Source organism: Pseudorasbora parva, chromosome 8, assembly GCF_024679245.1.
Source record: "Pseudorasbora parva isolate DD20220531a chromosome 8, ASM2467924v1, whole genome shotgun sequence".
In the NCBI taxonomy this organism is placed as follows: Eukaryota; Metazoa; Chordata; class Actinopteri; order Cypriniformes; family Gobionidae; genus Pseudorasbora; species Pseudorasbora parva.
The window spans coordinates 41,896,604-41,906,877 of NC_090179.1; positions in this window are offsets into that span (position 1 = coordinate 41,896,604).

The following is a 10,274-nucleotide window of genomic DNA, read 5'->3' on the forward strand; positions in this document are numbered from 1 at the left end:
TTAGTTGGTACGAAATAAATGTACACCTGCTCCCTACGTTTAATTGGTGCGTAAAACATTTAAAAGTTCTGTGTTTAATTTAGGCAAACTGATGGCATTGCATTATACAATGAAGGCCTACTGTACTCATACTATAGATTTGATTTGCCTCGTCTTTTTCTCTTTTTTTACTGTTTAACGTTGGGTAGACCTAACCGTGCGTTCACACCGCCGCCGGCGAGAGCGTCAAAATTCGCTCTTGCTGCCCTGCCAACAACACTGTAGAAAGCTTTGTGGACGCGCTGCCGCTCTGACGTAGATCGAATGTTTTTTTCTTTTTTTAAACTGTATTCAAAGAGGCCAGAAATCAAACAAGCCTGTAGATTGATAGACTGACCACAAGTAGGGTGTGAATTAACCTCATGAAATCGTTTAAATGAATGAATTGCATACCCGCTGAAAAAACAAGCATTCTAGCGCCTATAAAATAGTGTTGCGCGACTTCTTAAAGTCGTCATGAAACGTTGAGATCATCTTTTTCTCCTTATTGTGACGTATATCAGAGTGAAACAGACTCTGAAATTAGAAAAAATGTAGGGCAAGGCTTGACTTCGTCCTTCGGGAACTGATTGGATTTGGATCGTTGGAAGTTGGGCGTTGCTAACAAAATGGAGGCAGATTTGAATGCCCTCAGCAACCCGTGTCTGAGAGGCGGTGCGGAAATGAGACAGAGTGCGATAGCCCCGCCCTTGCGCAATAGCACATGACAGGGAGAGAAGACAAGTCGTTCCTAGGGGGGAGGGGAGGTTAATGTATTTAATTAAAGATTATAAGGGTAAATACATTTTATAAAATTAAAGAAGTGCACAGATAAATCATTTTTAGTAAACACTACAATATTACATATAAAAATACGGATTGTAAAATTTGATTTCATGCCGTCTTTAACCAATTACACATCACTATGAATGATCTCGTCATGAATGATAAGGAAACCTGCACAGCAATGATCAACTTCTCTTACATTTTGCTTGGGAACTAATGTCGTCGGAACCAAAGTTTATATGCCTGCGTTCTCTGGATTTCTCTCAAGCAGAGCACCGCCGAACCGCGTCATAGCTCATTACCATAAAGTTGAGCTGATTTCAACTCTCCTCGACGCCCAAATCGTCCCAAGCCGCGCCGCTCTCGCCGGAGCTCGCCGCCGGCTCCCATTGAAAATGAATGACTTCCGGCCACCTTGCCGCTCTCGCCACCGGCGGTGTGAACGCACAGTATAGGCAGCGCTCTACACTTTTTACTTTTTAGGGGCAGGACAAAAACTAGACCGACCAATCATCCAACTTATTCACCAACTACAATAATGGAGAAGGTAATACTGCCTTTTACTGCATTTTTATACTTAGTAAAAATGTCAAAAGTTACTAGTAACATGTTACTGCCATGGATATTCTGTATCATAGCATCCAAAGTATCTCTGTCGCTGGAAAAACGCTGCTCTTACAAAGCGCTGTTAAGCGCCTCCAGCTGGCCATTTTCAGAAAAGCACCAGGCGTTTTTAGCTGGCTAAAAATGCTTTGGTGGACAGACGAAAATTAATATTTATTTCTAGTCATATGGCCAATTAGTCTCTTCAACGTTTATGCAAAATACTGGAGCCAAACATAAGTCCAGAACAAGCGGCAACCTCCAAGTGGCCTATACGGCTAATTTTGACCTTCATGAACTCTACTTCTCATTTCAACCAGACGATCCTACAGTCAGTGTTCGTATCGCTGCCTGTCTGACAGACATTTCTGACTGGATGAAGGAGCATCACCTTCATCTCTACTTGTTTTCTCAACCAACCCAGCACTTCATCAAAATTTCTCCATTCAGCTTGGTTCATCGACCATAACTCCATCAAGGACAGCCAGGAACCTTGGAGTTGTGATTGATGACCAGTTAAACTTCACTGACCACATTACTGCAACAGCCCGGTCCTGCAGATTTGCTTTATACAACATTAGAAAGATTAGACCTTTCCTATCAGAACAGGCTGCACAACTCCTGGTTCAAGCTCTTGTTCTCTCCAGACTGGACTATTGTAATGCTCTTCTGGCTGGGCTTCCAGCATGCACTATCAAACCCTTGCAGCTGATCCAGAATGCAGCGGCGAGAGTGGTCTTTAATGAGCCGAAGAGAGCGCATGTTACGCCTCTCTTCATCAGACTGCACTGGTTGCCAATGGCTGCTCACATCAAATTCAAGGCACTAGTTCTCGCCTACAAAACAACCACTGGCTCTGCAGCAATATACCTAAACTCACTTGCTCAGACCTGCCGATCTCAATTCGTGCTGCCGAGTCTGTAGCCATTTTAAAAGGGATCCCATGGTGTTGAGACTTGTATGGCTTAATATAACATAAATGATGTCTCTTACTGAAATATGTAGTAGAAAACCCATGAAAGATCTACATTATTTAAAAAATCGATTTTATATTTGGACCATGGGTGGCGCCATTTTGTTTGCGTTCTAGGTTGATGACGTAGAGTGGTTGCACTCCTCAATCAGCTGGCATTACCAACTCTGAAACAATTTTCGAGTTGCGTTGTGGTAAAAATAGCTACGGGTAAGGCCAGCTGATTGAGGAGTACAACCACTCTACGTCATCAACCTAGAACGCAAACAAAATGGCGCCGCCCATGGTCCAAATATAAAATCGATTTTCTAAATAATGTAGATCTTTCATGGGTTTTCTACTACATATTTCAGTAAGAGACATTGTTTATGTTATATTAAGCCATACAAGTCTCAACACCATGGGATCCCTTTAAACAACATCTTAAGACATATTTTCCAATTGCACCTGACCAATACAGAATAGCACTTAACTACCCATAAAATGTTGTTTGTTTGTCCAAAAAAAAAAAAATTGTGAACTGTGCTAATTAACTGAGACTTCTTACAGCTCTTCCAGGTTGTTGGCCTTGTTTGTTTCGTTGCTTCTATTGCTCTCCCCTTTTTTGTAAGTCGCTTTGGATAAAAGCGTCTGCTAAATGATTAAATGTAAATATGACAACTGTGAGGGAGGTGATTTTTTCTCTCATTCGTTTACGTTATATAAAGCCTTAAAGTTCTGCATATTTAAGAGCGTGGTTACTTTGAGTGACAGGTGAATAGCCATAAAGGTAAAGGTCGATTTTACGCACAAATTACTTAGAATTTGCTCATATATTTAAGAAAGTTTTATGAATGAGGCCCCTCAGAAAATTGGGACTACACCATTTAATTCATATGGATTAGTTATGATCTCTTTATGAAATATCTGAAGTGTCAAAGTGGTAGTTGTGTAGCTGTCAATCGTGGGATAGAAAGCTCTCAGATTTCATCTAAAACGTCTTAATTTGACTTATGAAAATAAACAAAAGTCTTAATGGTTTAGAAAGACATGAGTGTGAGTCAATAAATAAAGATAGAAGATTTTCATACTGTGGGTGAACTGAACATTTTAGACAACATCAGTCTTGTGGCAATACTTAAAGGGATAGTTGAAATGAAATTCAATAATTCCTGAAATGAAAATGATGTTCTAATGTCCTGTGTCCTTCTCAGAGGTGGACAGAAACTAGTTACATTTACTTGAGTACTGTACTTAAGTACACTTTTTGAGTATCTGTACTTTACTTGAGTATAATGTTTTCTAAAAACTTATGACTAACTTCACTACATTTGAAAATCAAATATCGTACTTTTTACTCTACTACATTTCTATCAAGGTCCTCGAAGTCGAAAGTCGTTTCTGTAGCAGCTGAACGAAAGTTTTGAAAGTCAGCCTTGAAAGTCAGTGGATGATTTTTTCTTCTTTAAAAAGTGTTTTGAGTTTTTGCAGAAAGCCTTTCAGGAATCACTCTTGTAGAACGTGAAGTTCAATGATTTCCTAGCATTTTTTTTTTACAGATTTATAGTTTATAGCAAAATGGAAGAAGACGGGATGTCAAAATGTTCACTTTGTTGAGTATTCACATAAAAAAAGTTGATTATGTCTTAAGTGAAGGTAAACAGTTGTGAGAATATCAGATGTGTATCAGTGTATTGGATTCGTGCATTCGGCCTTAAAGTGACAGCAGCTTTGTAAAGGGCTTTGTAACTTATAAACACTTATATAAATGAGTTTAAGTTAGTTGTATGCTGGCATGTCAGATGGAGCATCACTGACTAGCATAAACCATGATGGCATAGTGTGCAGTTATACAACAATAATAAAATAATGCATTGACATAAAGGAAATTAACTTTTGATACTTAAGTACTTCTGAAAACAAATACTTCTGTATTTTTACTCAAGTAAAAATCTGTTTTTACAACTTTCACTTGTAACGGAGTAATATTTGACCAGTAGTACCTTTACTTTTACTCAGGTAATGAAGTTGTGTACATTGTCCCGCATGCGCTCCTCCATATAATAGCAGTAAATGGCGACCAGGCTAAAATGAATACAAAAATAATCCAAAAGAATCCCGCAATGATACAATGAGATGCGTCATATATGTATGGAAAGTGGTCAGGAGACATACTGTAAGGTTTTGTGAGAAGAAAAAAAAAAACGTATTATTCAGTCGAAACACTGAGCTCGGCCATTACTCTGTGCAGCATACAAGCCTCAGCTGTTGTCATGGCACCCACGATAAGCAAACATACACCATTTTAAGAAATCAGGCTCAATAGAAACAAATGCGACTCGTTTTTTCTCTAAGGTATATGATAAGAAATATTACAATAATACTAATAATAAGGTTAACCTCCTGAAGTGAATGTTGTGTATCGGTTGTCCTGACAAAATTGCGTAAGCGGCTGCTGACGACTAGGGGTGTTTTCGATTCCAGGTTTTTTGGAGTCGACTCCGATTCCCGACTCCCACTGTGGGAGTCTATGGAATCAACTCCTCGACTCCATTTACTTTTAGGGGTGTAAGAAAATATCGATACACGTGAATATCGCGATATTATGTTTGGCGATACTGTATCGATTCTCAAAAACACTGTATCGATATTTATATATTTGTTTATTTACATCCAAGATTCGTGGCTTTGTGTTCGGTTGGTTTAAACCACAGACTGCATAACACCCAACCGCTAGATGGCAGTGTTATCTCAGAACGTATAACTGACGCGGAGCCGGAGAAGCGCAAGGTAAGGGCGTGCATCACTTGTGTTTACATTAGCAAACCCAGCTCTCAAGACGATAGCATTATTCCGCTCCTGCAGTATACAGAGCTGAAGTGTGGACTCATTTTGGCTTCAGCTAAAAAGAAGCCACTAAGGAAATCGACAAGAAACATTTTGTTTGCAAAATAGGCCAAGTTATAATCTAATACTCGGGAAACACATTGAAACAGAGCTCGCATAACATCCTGATGTCACCCGCGCTGCTGAGAAGTGTTTCGATAGAATGTACTGCACGCTTTCCTCTCAGTAACAAAATAAACACACTCCAAAACTGACAGCGGTGGCAGGAGAACGAAAGATAATAGCGATGTGGATATGGATGCACCAGCTCTGCAGTTCAGTTCTTGAAAGAGCACTTTATACAATAGACTGCTTTATAGAAAACAGCTTTAGGCCCCGATTACACAGAACGCGTTTTTCAGGTTCGAAAACGCGAGGCGCACTGCACTCCCTTTTTTGGTCGGCGTTTTTTCATTCAAAAATGAGCAGTGCACTTTAATGTTTCTAGGCAACCCCCAAATCACCTGTACTGTCAGTCAAATCAATGTAACGGTCAACACAACGGAAGGCCTGGCGCTTCATTCATTCGTTTGGACAACAGAACATAAGCGCAATGATGTTGCGCGCTTTTCTGCTCAGTTGACTTTTTCTCAACTTCACGCGCTCGCAGCGCTCCTTCAAAAACGCGAGGCGCCCAGGGCGCATAAGCAGCGCGCATAACGCTCTCTGCCAACCGAAATCCATTCAAAAAAGGCTTCTCGCTGCAAAAACGCGTTCTGTGTGATCGGGACTACTGTGTTAAATATAAAACAAACAGTCATTCAGTCATGAAATGGACTGCACTTTCTGTTGTTAAATAGCCACTGCTATACTGTGAACCTTTAAAACATTTACACAAAGAATCCTGCAGTCACTTTACATTTCCCTCAACTTTTGCACATTGCATATGATTAGTGATATAAATTATAGGCTGTATTAATTAAATAAAATACTTTGTCTCGTGTTTTAGGCTTATGGTTGTGTTCTTTATTCTTTTAAATTATAAAAAACAAAAACACACAAAAAAGAAATATCGCAATATATTGCCTCTCTTACAATATCGCAATATATTGCAATATATCGTATCGTAACCCCTGTATCGTGATACGTATTGTATCGCCAGAGTCTTGGCAATACACAGCCCTATTTACTTTACATCAAAACAGGGTTAGAAATAAGACAAAATTGCTGCTGTTAAACACTTAAATTATTTCCCCCTGACAAATTTCTAAAATTCTCTTATTAAAACTGCACACATTTATCGTGGCCGTCCAATTTAGCGATGACTTTTGTGGCTATCATGTTTCTGTATCTATTGCCAGTACATAATTTTACATAGGAAAAGTCATGAAAAAAAAGTTGTCAAGTGATGGCGCTAAACGCACATGATCATTGTCTTAAAAGGTGTGTTAAAGATACTATACATAAAATAATGCACACTATTGATGCGTTTCTTCTTGATGTTAGTATTTTTATGATTTATGGTTAGTTTAATGAACACATGGTTAATGTCAAATCTATATTTATTGCAATAATATACACCATCAATGAAACGAAAGCTAGCATGGAAGCCTATAATTACAAACTAAAGTCGCTGTGATTCTTTTCTATTTCTAATGTAAGCACTAAAATAAATGTGTGTGACAAAGTTTCTGCGGCAGCTCTCTGACACGGTGAATTATGTCAGTCGCGGCTCGATCGCTTTATTTCATTCAGTCCTTGCTCATGGTGCACTCAACTGCCATGCACTTTAGATGAGAGATTCAGTAAACAATCAGTAAACTAGAGCAATTTTGGACACAGCAACAGAGTCCACACAGAGTCGATTCCTGTACTGGAGTCGACCCCGACTTTGGGGCTATTCAGTCAAGGAATCGACTCTTTTGGAGTCGACTCCACATCACTACTGACAGCTCGCACACACTCACAGTAACGGCCGAGCTCAGTGTTTTGACTGAATAATACACGGTTTCTTTATCGCAAAACCTTACAGTATGCCTCCTGAACACTTTCTATATATGGCACGCGTCTCACTGTATCATTGGGTGATACTTTTGTATAGTTTTTGTAATGTAACTTTTAGCCTGGTCGCCATTCACTGGCATTATATGGAGGAGCGCGTGCAGGACTATCTAAGAACACAGGGCATTAGAACAACAGCAGGGTGGGTAAAAAATGGCTTCATTTTCATTTCAGAGTGAACTATCCATTTAACAATTATTATAGCTTTGCCTTTTCCATGCAATTTCAAGAGCATTCCTGTAAATCCAATTGTGTTGTTTTTACAAACTGAGTGATGAGTTGACAATTTTCTGAGGCAATCATAAGAATGCTTCATTCCTTTAATGTACTTTACATCTCTGGAGATTGGTTTCTGTGCATCTCAGTGGGCAATTGAACCGTTTTTGCAGAATACCTTTGAAGCTTTGTTTATCATTGGATGTCTTTTTATTTGATTTGTTAAGGAAACATTAGCTTTTATTATGCTAAAGCTCATGTCAGTTTATCTGCCTGTTATTTTTTATATCATTGCATTGTATCCAGTATTGAGTGTAACTAGTTACTAAGTAATTAGTTACTGTAATTTAATTAGTTTTCCCTTGAAACTTACTTTGGTCAGTTAATAAGAATAATTGATGTAGTTTTATATTATGTATTTGAATTAATTAAAAGAGCTGTTTCATGTCTATCCTTGGATCGCTTAACTCAAGGTTGATATATGATTTAGAAAGGAATTAGTAATAAGTAGTTAAACAATTTTTGGAAAGAGTAATTTGTAATTTGTGTGTCATTTTCACAAAGATTTAATAGCCCATAGAATATTTTGTTTTATGAATATCTGAGCATGCAATTTATCAAAATAAAGAGCTGGCACTTTTCTTTTAAACAACAACAATAACAAAAAACATTTATTCTAGCTTCATGCGTTCCTTTTTTATCAACACTTGAATATGGGTAAGATTCATAAAAAGAAACTTTTTTTTAAGAAAAAGTTGAGAAAATCAGGTTTTTGTCAAAGACTGTATGTAGATCAGATTCAGACAGTGCTCTGGTCAGATGGAGGAGATCGAGTCCATCAACACCTCTAATGCTTCAGTCCTGTAGCTCGCCCTGGGTCCACATTTCATTCACCAACATTAGATAGTTGTGATTTATACGAAGTTTAATGATGATGATAATGTTATTTTACATTTGGATATGATTACATGCGATCGCGTGTCTTCTTTGCGTGTGTTTTGATCAGGAGATCCTGTACTCATTCAGCAGATGCGTAATAGCGCCCACGAGCATCTAACAGTAAAAACACGGAAAATTCTGTTTGGCCGGGAAAGAGTTAAAGAGGACCTATTATGATTTTTTTTACATGTTCAACATTCTTTAGTGTGCAATGTTACACTTTTTGAGCATGAAAAAGGTCACGTCAAAAGTCAAAGTCACTCCGGGAACGAACACATCATAATATTCCTCATTTAATTAATTCCTGTTAAAGACATGTACAAAACAAAGGGGCGGAGCCTGATAATCACAACACATTAATCCAGCCGACCAATCAGAGCACAGTGTACTTTTCAGAAGGATGGGCTTCATAGAGACAGGAACTAAACAGAGCGTTAGTGACAGACTATAAAGAGAGTAGCTGCAGCAATGGAGAATACGAGGAAAAATAATGGGTTTTTGAACATTCAAGCATTAAAATATTTTAGAAGAGCCTAAAACAAATCCAAGGCTTTGTAAAAAAGACATATGGCATTTTATTTATTTAATCTTGCAAGACAAATTGTACCTTAGACAATTTGCTGTTTATGTCTTAACTCCTTCCACATAGTAAGCAGATGAATATAAAGCAACACTCTAGCTCGAGGCCGTCTCAAACCACACATATGCAAGTGTGTGTGGGGGGGGGGGAGCTCTGTTTCACTTACATCCTCTGTCCTCTAAAATGTGATTCCTCTAAAATATGATTTGTCCTCTAAAATATTCAATGCATCCGTCACACTGTACTTAGAATCAGCCGGAAGACAACAAACAGCTTTTAGCCCATATACACACTTACGTAACAAAAGAGATAGATGGAGCACACACACACAGGATGTGTCAACATGAATTGTTTACTGAAGTCATAATGTGCAGAATAAAACAAAAGGCGCAGCAACAATGGTGCACCTGCTCACACACACATACATACATGAGAGGAGAGGAGAGGAGAGGAGAGGAGAGGAGAGGAGAGGAGAGGAGAGGAGAGGAGAGGAGAGGAGAGGAGAGGAGAGGAGAGGAGAGGAGAGGAGAGGAGAGGAGAGGAGAGGAGAGGAGAGGAGAGGAGAGGAGAGGAGAGGAGAGGAGAGGGAAACTCCCTTTTTTAGGAGCACTAAAAAAGATCAAAGTAAATGCTTGATTGTAGTGTGTGTGTGTGTGTGTGTGTGTGTGTGTGTGTGTGTGTGTGTGTGTGTGTGTGTGTGTGTGTGTGTGTTTGTAGTCTGATTGACGAGGTCTTGTGAATGATAGTCGGCCAGGCCACCCACAACAGCAGAGTGGATTTCTGAATGAAAAAGTCTCCCTCCTACCGGATCCTGACACACTGCCAAACACACGCTCGCTTCAGAAAATGAGCTGCCAGCCACGCAGAACCAGAGCCAATGGCGAGCCCTGTCCCAGACACACGTCAATTCCCATCAAAACACACACTGCCAGACACCAGCTCCACACACCATCCCTCTCCCCTCCTCTGCGGCTCTCCGCTGGTGACTCATCGTTCGCCAGACGCTTTACAGATGAAGTCAAATCAACATGACCAGAAGCCCACAGCCACCCCGTTCTGACACACACCAACAACAGACGTCTGTGTATACACGTGAGACAGACAGAAAGAGAAGCATTCAGATTACCGTATACCCTCATTTAAAAAAAACGCTTAAAAGGATTAAATGGCTTTTTTGGCACGAAAACAGCTTCTGTGTTCCCAATGATCAAATAAAAGATGAGCTAACGAGATCTCCCAAGAGCATTTTAGAAAGCAAAGTACCATCGCTCTCGTTACAGATGGACTATTATC